We start from the raw sequence: 16,721 nt of genomic DNA on the forward strand, positions 1-16,721 counted from the left end.
GAGGGTATGGACAGCACAAGTAACACAGTCACCAAGATGACAAAATATGTCGTGCCATAATCAAGAAACCTTAGCTTGCACTGGTTTCTTTGGTCTGGTTTCCTGAAGAAATGGAGCTGATGTAATTGGTAGAATAGAGAGCAGACCTTCTAAACAGGATGTAAAATTCAGTTTAACTTTGCAAAAACATAAAGTTTCAGATACACTAAGCTACTTGTATTGGCTTTGTGTGGCAAGGTTTTGGTAGCGCGGCAGGTTACAGGGGTGGCTTCTGTGAGAAGCTGCTGGAAGCTTCCCCTATGTCTGACGGAGCGAATGCCAGCCGGCTCCAAGGCAGACCCACCGCTGGCCAAGGCCGAGCCCATCAGCGACGGTGGTAGTGCCTCTGGGATAACAGATTTAAGAAGGGAAAAAAAAAAAAGTTGCAGCAGGCACAGAAACTGCAGCCGGAGAGAGGAGTGAGAACATGTGAGAGAAACAGCCCTGCAGACCTCCAGGTCAGTGAAAAAGGAGGGGGAGGAGATGCTCCAGGTGCCGGAGCAGAGATTCCCCTGCAGCCTGTGGGGAAGACCATGGTGAGGCAGGCTGTCCCCCTGCAGCCCATGGAGGTCCACGGTGGAGCAGATATCCACCTGCAGCCCGGGGAGGACCCCACGCTGGAGCAGGGGCTGCCCAAAGGAGGCTGTGACCCCGTGGGAAGCCCACGCTGGAGCAGGCTCCTGGCAGGACCCATGGCCCTGTGGAGAGAGAAGCCCACGCTGGAGCAGGTTTTCTGGCAGGACTTGTGACCCCATGGGCGACCCACGCTGGAGCAGTGTGTGCCTGAAGGACTGCACACCGTGGGAGGGACCCATGTTGGAGAAGTTCGTGAAGGACTGCAGCCCGTGGGAAGAACCCACGTTGGAGCAGGGGAAGAGTGTAATAAGTCCTGCCCCTGAGGAGGATGAAGTGGCAGAGACAACGTGTGATGAACTGACCGTTAACCCCATTCCCCATCCCCCTGCACCGCTGCGGGGGGAGAATCCAGGAGTGAAGCTGTGCCAGGAAGAAGGGAGGGGTGGAGGGAAGGTGTTCTGAGATTTGGTTTTATTTCTCATTACCCTACTCTGGTTGATTGGTAATAAATTGAGTTAATTTTCCCCAAGCTGAGTCTGTTTTGCCCATGATGGTAACTGGTGAGTGATCTCTCCTGTCCTTATCTCGACCCACAAGCCCTTTGTTATATTTTCTCTCCCCTGTCCAGCTGAGGAGGGGGGGAGTGATAGAGTGGCTTTGGTGGGCACCGGCCTCCAGCCAGGGTCAACCCACCACACTGCTCTATGTTTTGTAAAAATCTATGGCTGAGTAAAGGATTCCTTTTCTGAGGCACAGTTTTAACCCGTGTGTGCCACAGAGAGCAGGCTGGTCAGCACCCACCATCAGACCCCACTCCCTTCTCCTCAACAGACCCAGCACTGTCTGGCAGATACTACAGAGGAAAAGCAGCAGAGGGTGTACTGCGGGCACAAAAGGGCCAGTTAATATTTCTAAGACAAATCTATAGGAAACAGGGCTTCATTAGTTCCACTGCTCACAGATCATCTGTGTAAGCAGTTTTGCTTGCAGCAGTGTTTTGTTAGTACTATTACTGTTATGTTATGCAAAGAATGCATTAAATTCTTAAATATTACATGAGATTTAATGGATTGTGTATCACATGTAGAAGGTCAAACAAGGAGGGTGATGTTCCATTCAGCCTTATAACTTAAAAACCAGAAGTCTGCATTATACTTAAAGGAGCAAGTGCAGATCAACATATTCCTGAGATGGGAGAAGGCAGCTTGAAAAGCAGAGGGAAATAATAAAATAAGTAAATAAATAAATAAAATCACCAGTTGTGACAAGCCACAGTGCAATTTTCAAGAAAGTTCTTGCCAGTCTGATCTTTGTTATAAAGGTAATCCAAACCACAGTAAGACTGCAACCAAGCAGCTATGCAATTGATGACGCCTAATACTAAGTTACTTCCAAAGCCAATGCTCCACAGTAAGGAAGTTTTACAGTGCAGTCCCTTTTAAAACCTTTTCTGCTTTCGGAAGCTATCTATATGAAATTCTCCCTGCATCCTTATCCAACAGGATATCACATTTGTTTTTTAAGTTCTTCTACATGTTTGGAAACTCCCTGCAGCTCCAGTGGTAGGGACTCTTGAGTGTCCTTGCTACAGTAAGAACAACATATGAAGAATGGCAGAAAGTATCTTGACTTCTGCTTTCCATCTATATCTTCATGCCAGATCCAAAAAATACTCTAAGTATGATTTTAGGTCCAGTTCTCTTAAATGAAGGCTTTAATTAAGATAAAGCTAGTATTTTTGTTATAAAACTTCCATTTTCATGGCCTTTTGGGAAAAAAAAAAACCACCACACACAGCATGACAACCAAAGAGATCTCAATCTACGGTATTTTGTCCATCTGTTTTCCAATAATAGCAGATTTTTCATATTATTAAGAAGGTTTTTTGAAGGTACATTTCATCATTTTACATCGCATAACGAACAAAAGAAAACAACTTTGCAACTATGTTGTCATATTGAAAATATATGTATATTGCAGTTTAGAATTTTATCAGAAGGTATAGTGCTTATCACACTTTTCTGCAACATGAGTTTTCTACTTATCACATGCAATGTACAAAATGTAAGAGTACAACACCACTGCCTATGAGTTTGCATATATGCAAAAAGGAGCTAAAGTAGGCTATAGTAGCATGAAAAAAAAAGTTCAACTGCATTACTGGAAAACCCCAAAACCTCCAAAACCAGGACAGCTCCCTGCCTCAGTAAAAAACCAAAACCAAACAAACACCCAACCCGAAACCTCCATATTGTCAGACACAACTTATGATTCCCAGTTCAAATTCCAAGGACTCTTAGAAATAAGAATCATCTTGGAATGAGAAGGGAAAAACAAAGAACACTTATTTTCTACAGATAAATACATCCTCTATTGGTAATGATTGTTTTTAATTACATTTTCTCCAGTCTCAATAATTGCATATTCATCTCTCTTTAAAAACATTACTTTAAACTTTTCAAACTTAACTTCATTGCTCGTTACCAACTATGCATAATGCTCAATGCAATGTTTAATTTTAATTAAGAATCACGACAATGAAATGTCAGAGTTTCTGCAGTGTCTGTAGGCATCTTGTTCTACAGAGACAATATGATGAAATACAAACACTTTCTATAACTCAGAGTCCTGGTATTTCAGCAAGGTAAAACAACCTTTCAAACTTTCCTTTTTGTCTGTGATTCTCTTCTAGATGAAAGCCCTAGTTGATAGGAAAAAATGCATCAGGGTCTGTGGAAGCACACACAGTGGGAGACACAGCTTTTAGAAATAATAACTGAAAGGTGTAACAAGTTCTACTGTAAATGCAACTTGGCATTTTTCAGTTACTTATTGACATAACAAAGCATAGCTTTCAAACAATTACAACACCTGAAATGTAGTGATTACTTCCTTCCAAACTTCAAGGTCACTTCAAAATCTGCAAAACATCAGAGCTGTCTAAAGTATTGGTTGGAAGGGATGAAAAAGGAATACTGTTCTCACCTTATTGAGGATGGTTAAATTCTTTTAGATAAAGCTTTCCAACGAATTTCAGCTGGAGAGGACTGGTAACAATCATGAGAAATTTCAGCCTTAAGCACTGAAAGTTGTCAAAAATGAGCAGATTAGATGTTCTTCTATTTTACCATCCAAAATATAGACAATACAGACATTCACATGACTTAAGTGAAAATCTTCTTGTAATATCCATTTTCAGAAGAATAAGCAACTTGGCTAAAACGCCCTGAACTTCCTTATAGGGCACAACATAATGGTTATTTTAAAGCTAGCTCATCTTAGACAATCAGATTTTTGCTAGCACAATCATTGCATAACTGTAAACACAGCTTTTTATTAAAAAAACCCACAAAACTGCTTCTTTTGCTACTATTTTTACTTGTCAAGTGTCTTCCATATGGGCTTAAGAATACGTCCACACATGCTTCCAGACTCTTACTTCCTTTTCTGTGCTCAGATGCCTCCTTGCTGCTGGTATGTTATTTCTCAGCTTAAACATTCAAGAGAGGAGTACACAACCAATTTTTTCTGCACTGTTGTTTCAGTCAGAGCAATCTTATGACAACAAAAAGTAATAATATATTTAGACGTGTAAGATTTCAAAGCTGTATATTTTAAATGTTGAACTGGCCACTTCAGTAATATGGTGTATATCAAACACAGAAAATATTAAGCCACTTCACTAACAAAGCCATGCTTCACTGAAAGTGAGATCACAAAATTAATGGAAGAAAGGAGAACAGGGTTTTGGAAACATCCCACAGTTGCAATTTAGATGCAGTCATTAAACCAGGGAACAACATAGATATCTACTGACATTTTGCTTTAAAAGGTTTAAAGAACCCCCTTTACTTAAGGGTTTACAAATCAGATTCAGTTACAGGAAAACAATGCTGCAATCTTCATTTACAACAAACCCTAAATTTAGTAAGCAAAATCCATTAGTAAAAACAAATTTGAGCATAGACACAGTACCTGAGCTATGGGAAGGGCAGTCCATAAAGCACAAACTCCTCCCGCTCTCATCTTTGTATACCAGCTGCTTCTTTTGACTTCAATGATTGTCTTAGTGCAAGTATTTCTATACGCCAATATTGCTTTTCTTTTATTTAGGAAACTAATATGCAACTACAAACAATGTTTATAAAATTATTATCCATATTCTGTAATATGTAAACAAGTACCTATTACTTAGAGGCCACAGATGAGCATAATATTAAGTAGTAATAGAAAACAGCTGCATTTTACTTTTCCAATTGTTTATATTTCTAAAGCATCCACTCTTTAAAATATTCTCCATACAAATAAAACACATTGTGCCTGAATAAAGGACAAAACAACCACAGAAGTTTTAAAACATTGCATTTCCTGCAATATTATGCAAATTAAACTTCAGTCTGCAGTCTGGGTAGATAGGGCACTTTTCAAAGGGTATAACAACTAGAAAGGTTAGCGCTGTCAGGTGACAGGCAGAAAAAGGCATGCTTCACTCTACTGCACAGATTACCCATACCACCACCCAAGCAACCTTGATATTGCAATCATTTATACATGTGTGGTTTTACTTGAGCTAGCCCACTTTTTGCCTTCATTTGCCACAGAACAGTTTTTATCTCTCTTCCCCTCTTTCTGTACACACACACTCAGACTGATACATGTAAGTATATACATATACACACACAACATATCCAAGCACTCTTTCTTTGTTCATATAGGTTAGCATAAAGCATGATTTATTTCAGCATTTCCTTCAAATGTCTACAGTACATGTCATCTTCCATGTCAGTACCAACTACAGGGTAAAGATTATGTGCACAGATTTATCAATCATTAGAAAATAATGCACCCGAAACAGATGATGATCCGGAAGCTTTCAAAGCTCTCATGACTCTTGTCCTGAAGCAGCTTACAGTCTAACCTTTTGAGAGATAAAACAAATACTAAAGTCACTTAACAGTTGAGGGACAGTCTTTGTGTGATCAACAGTGCTTCCAAATATATTAAGTACTTTGAGCTAGCCTACCTTTTGCCTTCATCTGTCACAAATACAATTCTGTAACCTGCACTACAGCAGTATCCACAACAAGGTAGGTTAGGCAAGAAGCTAGGTTTCCCCAAAAGGGGAAAACAGACGTGGTTACAAACCCACAGATACAATTTTCTGTACATCTGCAGACTCTCATAAATAAATCCACACAGAACTTGCAGCTGGGATTTCAGACATTTCATAAATAATACCAATTCACTGTTTGCAAACCTACCTGAAGTCAACAAGAATTGATGATTTTCTTTCCCATGTATTCCAAAATTACCTGTAGTTGCAAAATGGTATCTCGGCTACCACCCTACAAAACAAGCTGCTGCTAGCAACTAATTGAGTTGCAAATAATGTTTCTAATTACTTTTGTTGATTTTAATTACTCTCTATCATTTTTACTTTAACTTAATAAAAGATAGCTTCTAAAGAGGCTCAGGTCTCTTGTGAGAAAATAACTTGACTTTCACTTTCCGTGATTTTACCCTTTATCACAGAAAAAGCTTAAAAGAGGCCCTGGCATACACAATACTAAAATCAAACTATGTTAACAAGCAGTATTTGACCTTCCTATAGTTTTAAACCATTCTCTGCAGCTGGTGGTGATTGTTTCTGTGAAGATGAAATAAAGTGTTAGTACCCATATATGCCAACATAAAATAAAATAGAAAAAGTTAATCTAGTGACTACATACATTAAAAAAAAAAAAAATTCAAGCCCCTCCATCTTACAGGCCGTAAAGACGACATGAAAACAGCAGCCATTTTTAAATTGGTATAACACTGGTATACCAGGAGGGAACTCATTACTTGCTTTGACTTTGAAAAGAATTTATCTGTTCTTCGGATTAAGTTACAGCAGAGAGGCCCCACCAGCCTCTCTTCACCTTCTGTGGATTTGGCCCCTTTCCAGCTCGGGAAACTAACTGTACTCCGTGCTCCACAACGTGCAGCTCCTTGTGCAGCAGCTACTTTATTTTTAAACTTATCAGTTGGGTGGTGGGAAGTCAAAAATACTGGAATGGATTACTGAGTTTTTAATTATATTATCATTTGTGAAAAATACTGATTATAATTTTGAAAGGCCATTACTAAACACGTTCTATTCACAGTGCAGAACAACAACTGTAACAAGTCCTCTGTTTTACATTTTTCTTCCATTATTTCATGTATACCTTTCTTTTGGAAAAAGCAGATCCTCGGGTTCAAACCACAAGACAGGCACTAAGCCCTAGGCTACAATACCAAGTTAAACTGGGGTGCGTGTGCGCATGTCCCTATGCGCACACTTCGGCAGCTGGTAAACATCCGGACATACTAACCACTGCACAGCAGCTGTAGCAAATCAAATTCAGAAACCTTGCTGCACCTCCTATATGTTTTGGTATGCACTAACAATTACTTCTGTGCTACAGCTGAACAAAGATCATGTGAACAGAGTGTAACTAAGCCAGATCACTCTTCCAAAGGAAGAATTACATGAATATTAGACACCCATAGCATCGTGTTTTCTAATACAGTCCATAATCATCAAATGAGGGAGATTTAACTTTTTTAAAAAAAGATGGTGTTAGTTCTGTTTCATGTACAGCAAGATATTTATAGTAACCACCATAATAAGGAACAAGCAAGAGTATCATACGTGTCACTAATATGATCATTATACTGCAACTTTTCTAGTTACCACAAACATGCAAACATTTGCATGAAGATAAGAGCTCAAAGTTATACTAAGAGGAAATAACATGAGTTCATGTCACTACAAAACAAAGCATCAAATAAGATTCATACCAGATAAGTACCTGACACCCATGTATCTTAACTCTCCTGAGCAGTACTTCTTCCCAGCATTCTCCTCCATCCATTAACTGTTCCATGATATACCTACACGCATTTGCCAATATACTTCCATGAGTGTGCTTATAAACTGAATGCAACACTTCAGAGAGACAGCTATAATTACTTCATATTTCAAAGCATATCTAACAGCCTGCTGGCTCTTCTGCATGTCCCTGCACATCAGTTGGGAGCCATCATTCTAGATGTATCTATTTTTGTAATTTTGGAAAGACTACAACTAACCTTGAGATAGTGCAACTGTACTGCAATGTAATAAAAAACATTTGGGGGGGGGTGTGACAGAAACTTCTAACTTTCACTGTGTTTTGTTTTCATACTATTCACAGAGTATCTTGAAGCAATTCAACTTAATTTTTCTTTCCATACCACCCAAAGGCCCTAACAAAGCATTGAGAACAACTACCAATATAAAATATCACAACCATACAGATATTTTTATTTTTCTTAAAAAGTCAAAGTCAAGCAACTATGTAATTACATTGCTTTCTTCTATAATTAGAAAATACGGTATGTTGGGGAAAAGACTACACCAAGTCAACACGCCACCACAGCACAGCGTAAGGGTGTACTCTGCAGCACAGCTGTGTGTGTCTCTTTCAGCAGAGCTTCAATGAAAACCAATACCTCCAGGTTTCACTGCTGGCTGTTTATGTGAAACTAAAGTTAGAAGCCAAGCTGAACACCATCAGTGGGGTGTGGTGGTGGTGGTGGGGGGGGTGTCAAGACAAGCGTGTAGCCAAGTAAGAAGATGCAGGGAGAGCCTGATCTCATTTTTACTCAAGTAAGGAAATAAAGGAAGTAAATGGAAGAGTTATGCCAATAAATCTTACCCTGCAAAGCAGATTTTGAGATGACAAGACGACAGATGCATGTTTTTAAGTTACATGAAATACAAGCGCATTTCATGGGGAGCCAGCTATCCTTCTATAACTAGTCTAAATGCCAATTATAGCAGGCAATTTGAGCTAAATATAAAAAGCCACAAATCTCACAGTTTGAGATAACTTCCAAGGAGGTGTTAAAGTTAACTTTGAAACTATACAAGATGACTTCAGCCTTCTCATAATGAATATGATATTGCAGAATACCCAGGAAAGGACAACCATGCCTGTCAAAGCACCCTGTGACTTGTGGGAACAGAGAGGCTGAGGAGATTACGTGGATACTTCACATATTTCTCCAAGAGTAACAGAAGGAATTTTCTGCTCACAGAACTTCAGGGATGAGAACCTGACTGTGCAAGTCATCAATGGCAAGACTTTAGCTAGTAACTTCAGTAATCCCTGCATGTGACCGAGCTACGGTCTCTCTTAACTGCGGCAGCTGGATTAGTGAGGCTGCCATGGGAATACCATGATGTTTGACATTCTGCAGCACGACTAACCTGCAACAGGGAAAGGACAGATATCCAGCCTACAGACAGAAGCTTGTAGCCTTCAGCACTTCATCTTTTTATTAGAAGAATTCCTCTATTCTAACCTCAAATGTAACTGCCATCGCTACACTAGCCAGAACTCAGAATACAGTGTATCAAATGGTTTTCTCCCTTTTTGACAGGGTCATTTGACATTCAATAGAGTCAAGCTGCATCTTTTCTGTTCATGGTAATGTACTGCAGCCTGCAGCAGCAGCTGGGGATGGTAGATCCGTCTGTCCCCTCTTTCTGGCTGGTTTGGAGCTGCATGTTTTCCACTGCCTCTCCTATGCCTCTAGCTGCTTGTAGGATGCAGCTGCCGAAGAAGCCTTCCTGACATGCTACGTTACGGTCAGTTACCTCATTATTATAGAATAGTATTTCGGACAGCTTTTGCCAGCCTCTCAAAGCTAAATAACCAAGCAAAGCTTCAAATCCAGCTGCCAATAGGAATACATATATATTAGAAAGCTGGATTGGATTTCAGTTCCTGCTCTACAAATATAGTTGGAAATAAAACCCAACTTCCACAGAAACAGAGAAACTGAATAAAGTTGCTACTGTTTCCTAGGCTGTGAGCTCTAGCTCTCTTCCTTCAGTAGTGATCAGGCTGTAATATTATCTGTAAGCATCCATCTGCAGAAGAGTAATACCTATGCTTTAAGTAGCAAGGCCACTTCAATGGATATTGAGAGCACTGAATTCACCACTGCTGGCATGCAAGTTTACAGCTTTACTTAGCCACAGAGACAAACTCAGCATCCTGCACCTCCTCTTACGCTGCATTTGTTAAATGCTCTCTCAGCATACTAAGACATGTACTTTCAGCTCCCCTTGATCAAAAAATGTTGATGCTTATCCCCGAGTACTTGTATGCAATACACAGGATCAGGTGGGCCTCTGCACACTTCCCTGTGCTACAGAGGTGGGCTCCACGTTACCCTCAGAGGCTGGCTGGCCATCACCAGGACCCTGTCCCTGCATGGACCAAACTGTAGCAATATAATATTTCAAGGAGTGGTGGGGCTCCTAATGGACCAGCAAAGCAATCTAATAAGGAGCCATATGCTGTGGCCTTCCATAAAAAAGAGGTTTGAGGAAGACTTCATTTCCCCCACCTCCTTCACTCTTTACAGCTGACAACTTCTAGGGACCAAAAAGAAGTCACATTTGTTTTTCCCTGTTGCATGCTGCAACTGGAACCAAACCAGCCAAAACCCTAGTAATTCTAAGCTCAAGTTTCCAGTGTCAGTGCTCATCATGTTACCAACCTCTCTGTTTGTATTCTTCTAGTGCTTTTTTTCCACCCACCAAGAATGGCCTTTACATCACCTCAACAAACTCGTTTAATGCAAATTAAAAGATTATTTTGATCACTAAATACATTATCAACATTTAAGAGTATTTTCATTGCATTGGGTGAAAACACTAGACATTCTCAAAAATGAACGAAAAAAGTACAGAGCTGTCTCAAACAGTAAATATTAAAGATTGTTCACAGAATAGTAAATATTGACATTTTTTATATAAGTATTTCATTATTTAATAATGAAGAAGATAAATAAAGAAGAAAAGCTGGGGCTTTTTCCTGTTTGGTTGGTTCTAAAGTTATTGAGCAAACTTTACTTTATACACTTCTATTAAGTACTTTAAAAAAAAAAAAAAAAATCAACTCTGCCACCCCCCCAAACAGAGGCTCTTTTTCTGTATTCTAAGAAGTAGAAGTGTATTGCTAAGATTTATGGTCTCTTTCAAGGAAAGACTATCATATAATTTAGGATTAATTTACACTCTGAGCTATCAAATTTCACTGCAGTGTTACGGAAAGAGGGGACAGGGAAGGCAGGAAGAAAGCAGGACAAGCTCTTACAGGGCTCATACTCAGTGCTATTCCAAGACAACTGTGCCCCAGCAAGAAAAATTCAGATGGATATATCCACATGAACAATAACTATTGCTAGCATAGCCTTCTTAGTGACAGATTCTAGAGCAGCTTGACACTAAACTAAGATGAAGCTCGACTGTGTCCAGATTTAGATACAACCTAGCTCTTTTCATTACTGAAGTTTTCCTGTAGGATAAAATACATTGCAGAATGTTACATTAAAAATGGGACATTTCTTTCTCTGTTGTAAGAAACTGAAGTAAAAAATAAAACAAAACCCCACCACTTTTGAAAGGAATGCCCTCACCAATTTTTCTATTTTTCTTATTATGCCATTTTTAGCATTTGTTCAAATTGCTATTTTTCAGCCTTGCAGCCTCTCCAGTCTTAAAATTATGCAAAAACCTCCAAGTTCTTTTTATTAATCTGTCTTTTAGATGATTTCCACCCAAATTAATTCTAAAAATACAACAAAGAAAACCACTAACAGCCCTAGGTTCACTGTCTTCCAGTTACCAGTGGTTACCACCCTACAAGCCACTGCTATACTGAAGTTAACTTTGTGAGGATTTAAAAAAAAAAACCACGTTTATTTGAAAATTGTGTAATATACTACCCTGGACTCTAACAAAAGAACTGGTCACATTTTCAGATTGTAATTCAATGCCTTCTAGCTGTGGGTTTTACTCTTGCTCATGAGCAAGGTCCATCCACTTATTTACATCAATATGCAGCGTTTGTAACTTTGAGATGAGGCAGGGGATGAAGAACTTTCATTTCTCAAAGCACACTGGGACATACCAAATACTAAGTAATATGTCACACTGATGAATTGATAAAAAGTGTGTTTGGCGTCTTGTTGCATAAACAGCAATGTACCTGCTTACCACCACAAACTGAAGGCAGCTAAGTCTGAATAAAATCTTATCACTAGTAGCTGAGCACTATACCAAACCTCTCCTTGTAATCTGAAAGGAAAATTATGAGTGTGACCCAGATGAATCACATACCCAGATGGACTTCCCAGTATTTTTTTCCTGGCTAGAATGAAGGAAATTTTTTCCAGCTTACCATGAAGCAATAGCCATCTCAGCTTGCAGTACTGATGAATTTAAGCAAGTAGATCAAGGGTGTCCCTTGGAGATGCAGCTTACTGAACAAGAAAAAAAGAGAGAAGCTTCATGCCTCCCATCTAACCCTGCCATGAATAAGAACATAATTTTGAGTGAATGACAAAAAGATCCCACTAAGCTTGAGAGCTCAGGAATATAAGAAATGCCTGGGTAGGTCAGACCAATGGTTCATCTAGTCCAGAATGTGTCTCCAACAGGGCAGAAAAGGTACTATTTAGAGTGAACCCATAAACCATGTTCTGCGGTCCACTCCCCTCACACTCTACCTGCTGACCATGAACTCTTCTAACCCTGTTTTGAACCCGCCTACACAGCCTGTTTTCAAAACATCCTCTGGATGCAAGTTGCATAAATTCACTACCTGCTATGTAAACAAATACTTTCTTTAATCTGTCTTAAACCGATTCCCAACCAGTTTCATCGGGAGTCCTGTAATTCTGGTACTGCAGGGTTTCTGTCAACAAGAGTTCGGCATTCACCTTACCCACCAACTTCATGATTTTGTAAACATTGATCATGTTGCCCCTCATCTTCTAAATCGAGCTTTTAAATGACACAACTCCACACAAGGCAGTGATACCATCCCCTTGGATTGAGGGTTGCCCTTCTCTGTACCTTCCCCAAACTAAAGGTACTAACTATACTTTCTTAAGATGTGGACACAAAAACTGCACCCAGTGCTCAAAATGTGGTGGGCACACCAGTGTTTTAAATATAGACAAAATGACACCTTTTTCTTGTCCTCAGTACCTTTTTCTGATGATGCCAAAAGGCACTGCCCATGGTTTTCTGGCATTTTTTTGGCTGCTGCTGCTCCACATTGCAGACAATGATTCTGGAGTACTGTCAATGACAACCACAAGACCTCTCTTCCAAGTTGCAACCCTCAGTTCCGAGTTCAGCATCACACAAGCATGGTTTAGTATAATTTTTTCCTTACTGGAAAAAACTTCTGTTTAAAAACCTATGTTTACCTATGCTGACATTCGCCTACCGCACTTTTGCCCACTTAGTTATGTGATGGCCTTCTGGAATTCCTCAGCACTGACACAGCATATAAATACCCAAAAGTAACAGTAATACCGTTTTTCATCTGAACTGGAATTATTTTGAGGCTGTTGCAAGTTAACAAATCGAGCTGTTGGTTTGAGTGATGTCTAGAAGCCACAGGGAAGGCAACTGAGATCAACCAAGACCACTAGAGCTGGTTTTATCATTGTGGGAAAATTACCAGAGACAGAAGATTTATTAAGCAGGACAGAAATCGGGTGCAAAATTTAACCAGAACATAACCCCCCCACCCCCCATCACACCTCCATGACTGATGATAGAGAACAGTGCAAAACCTGCAATGGATTGTTCATAGAATTGTAGGCTCTTCATGGATGTAGCTACTTGACCACTATTATGCAAGAAATTAGATCTCTTGTAACACCAACTCTGGTGATACTCTAGCACATCAGCCAGACAGCAGGGCTCCTAACATCATTTTGTGTATCTCAGCTATCAGTCCTCACTTCTACCTTACAATGAAAAATGACTGTCATGGAGATCTTCAAAACTACCTTTTAAAAGGTTAATGTAAAAATCCAAGTAACACTGGAGGAAAAAAAAAATTCTAATTAGAAATCATACTGAAGATTGAAGCAGGATTCTTCTGCTAAAGAATTCTGTATTTGGGCTGAATCACCACAATACCAACAGAAATTAAACAAAACCTTACTCAAATTAGAGGGCTACAACAGCTTATCACACAATAAAATTAACCAGCAACTGTAAACAAAAGCCTTAAGAACTTCTGTGATTAATGTAAGATCTTAAAAAAATAATTATTTTGGCTCAACTGCATTCTGAGCACTGTTATAGCACCATAGGACTCATCATCTATCATGTGCAGCATTGCCAAGGGTTGTCCCCTAAAATGTATCACAGAAACTTCATGTGGTAAAAGTAGCAGATCTAAAGTTAAAAACAATACTGGTAATTTCTACTTCTGAATACGACTGCAGTTTACTCTGTGAAAGAAAACAAAAAAAAACCCCAAATGCACACCACCACCTTAATTCAGACTCAAAAGTTAATTTCAATTAACTATCAAAACTGCATTCCCTCTTTTCTCAGTCAAAGGAATCAAAGACAATTTTATGGCTGTTCTCTTGAGCATCAAATAATTTCACACAAAAAAAATCCCCAATTTTAAAAATTAGCTTCACCAGATTCTGTTGACTAGACAGTGATTTTAGAAGAGAAGGCTATTTTTTCAGCCATACCTGGTAGAGCCAGGAGTCTCTTTCAGGTGTGTTGGCACAGACTGCTTCCTAACAAATATAAATACCACATTCATTTCGTATTTTTCATCTTCAAAGATACTTATACATTGCACATAACAATTAGCATATACCGTACTTACTGAAAAAATGCCCTAACCCCCTCTCCAAAACAAAAGAACCCCACAAACTTCCAGATTTCAGAATGCAAATGAATTTCTGGTTCCAACAGATTTACATTTGAAATCTACTTTCTCCGTCTTCCCCCTAATGTGTGTGTTGGGATTTTCTACATGTTTTGCTCAGCAGACATGTTTTCAGAAACCCCTGTTCTCTAAGAATCTTCCATTTGGGATCAGGTGATTGACAGGTACTGACTTTCTTTTCTTGAAATTTTGAATGCTGAAGAACCTTGTAGCAGCCCAGAACAAGAGCTTCTGGAGCACCTGGTACCAATGGGGTGTTATCTTCTGCAACTAAAAGCACTGCACTTTCATTGAGGGTGCTGAAGTCTCGTCTGCCATTTGCCCTCTAGAGTAGTCTCCATCACCTTAACTCTGTTTTCCCAGAACAAATGTAAAGTAGAGCATAATGAATAATAAAAGGAGAAAACCTATAAGAGAAGAAAACCTACTTTTGATTCTCAAATGAAAAACCTTGTAAATTTTTGTGCACTGTCTCTTAACTAGAAGTTTTTTGTTTTGTTTTCCTGCGGTCAGCCACTCAGAAGTAACAAAACGTGCCCAGTAATGGGCATGAAGATCTTCAGTTCAAGTTTTATTTTCCTTACAACTGCTGTATGGAGAATGTACTTTCAAAACATTTTGAAACCTGTATATGCAACAATAACTTGTTAGCGAGTACGTTGCCACTATATACACATTTGAGATACTAGTACATGCTAACTCAGGTTTTTGGTTCTTTACTCTGCACATCCTGAGTTTGTTTAACTTAGTAAAGCAGAAAGAGACTACTATTATCACATTTACTTTGGCACGTATATCTAGTCCTCCCCTAAAAAGCAATCTGTCCCACATAAGTCAGAGGCAATAAATAACATAATTTATAATCTGTTTAAGACAGGCAAAGGGTATGTGTCAAACATTACAAGCCATCTCTTTCCTCTTTCCAATTCTCTGCTCTATTCATTAGATCAAATCTTTTGGTTCCTTTAATCTGCATTTGCCATTAAAAAACGCTAGTTTTAAACTCCCTTTAAAGGACACTACTTAATAAGAGAAAACCAAGGACCTGACAGATGAAATTAATATAGTGCCTTAAAGCTGCGATTATAACTTTGATACTTCTTGGTTTATACCTCCATCCACAGTGGCACAGAAACATTCACAGTCATTTTAAAGGCCGTGAAAGGCTGCCCCAGGAATGTATTAGCTGAACACAGTCTATCCTGCCCATCTTCAGAGGTCACTTTTCAGTGGTCAGTCTAGTCTCAAATCACAGACTGAACATCAGAATAGAAGATGTATTTACCCTCAGTTGACTAGTAGCGTTTACATGCTTTCACTTGTATCTTTTCTATTCCATTTGAGCCAATTATTAATTTGAGGTTCCCTGAACTGGGACTTTCATCTGTTAAGGCATTAAGTTATTAAGGGAGATGAGACTCATGATGATGACAGGTTAGCGCATCTAAGATGATTATCTGTTATCCTACATCTTTTATGAATTGGTCATGCTTGACTACAACGTAATGGACACAGTACAGAGGAGTAAATTGAAAGAGTTTCATCCAAGAATTGTCAGCAAGATCAAACTACACCATTCTGTCAATCCTCTAAGAGTATCTCTAAGGTAAATAATAATGGGTTTTGCTGGTAGATCAGTAGATCGTAGTTACCAAGCCTTGGGAAACCTATAAAACATTTAGGGAGACTGCATAATAAGAGATGTTCCAATACGTGTTGCTGAAAAGATGCTTCTGCAACAATACAAACCCTTAGCATTACAGGCCTAGCTTGGACTACACACGCAAGTGGCACAGATCCTGTCATGAATTATGCTCACAGAAGTGGAGCACTTAAGTTGCCTACTCCAGATAACCCTGTCATTTGCTCTAGTGAAATATAAGCCATGTAATTTGCAGAAAACAAATAAAAGATCTGATGGTCTAAGGAAGTGGGATTTTGTAGCATGGGATAGGAATTCTAGTACTAATTTAAAAGTCTGAAGAAAAAAAGAATTAAAATGTAAAACAAATTGCCAAGTTGCAAAAGAAACAGTATATATATTGCCAGTGAGAATTAAAAAAAATATTGCACATGCACTTTTAAAAAGAAAAGTTAATTTAGTGCTTATGAACACTGCTCACTCAAGTCTGTGCTGACTCAGGAGAATGCAATCCCCCATTTATCCATGGAACAGGTTTTCCTCCAACAGCTGATTCCTCCTACTTGCTCGAAACTCTTTCTGGCCTCTCCAGCAGCAGCAAAAACAAAGCTGTCAGTTGTCCTGGCAGCCAGCTTTAGCATGTAATAATGTTTCTAAAATAATAA

General features: G+C 39.2%; 1 protein-coding gene across 2 annotated transcripts in view; it reads right to left on the reverse strand.

Moving 5' to 3' along the window:
• IRS1 (insulin receptor substrate 1) overlaps positions 1-16,721 on the reverse strand; it is a 56,466-nt gene that overhangs the window by 12,509 nt on the left and 27,236 nt on the right. The window contains exon 2 of one of the 2 annotated variants that reach the window (XR_011326162.1): positions 11,880-11,961. The exons of the other annotated variant lie outside the window; for it this stretch is intronic. The gene's annotated coding sequence lies outside the window, so the exon portion shown is untranslated. The remainder of the gene's footprint in view (positions 1-11,879; positions 11,962-16,721) is intronic. 2 annotated transcript variants of the gene reach the window in all.

The sequence above is a fragment of the Haliaeetus albicilla genome, chromosome 9, assembly GCF_947461875.1.
Source record: "Haliaeetus albicilla chromosome 9, bHalAlb1.1, whole genome shotgun sequence".
Taxonomy (NCBI): Eukaryota; Metazoa; Chordata; class Aves; order Accipitriformes; family Accipitridae; genus Haliaeetus; species Haliaeetus albicilla.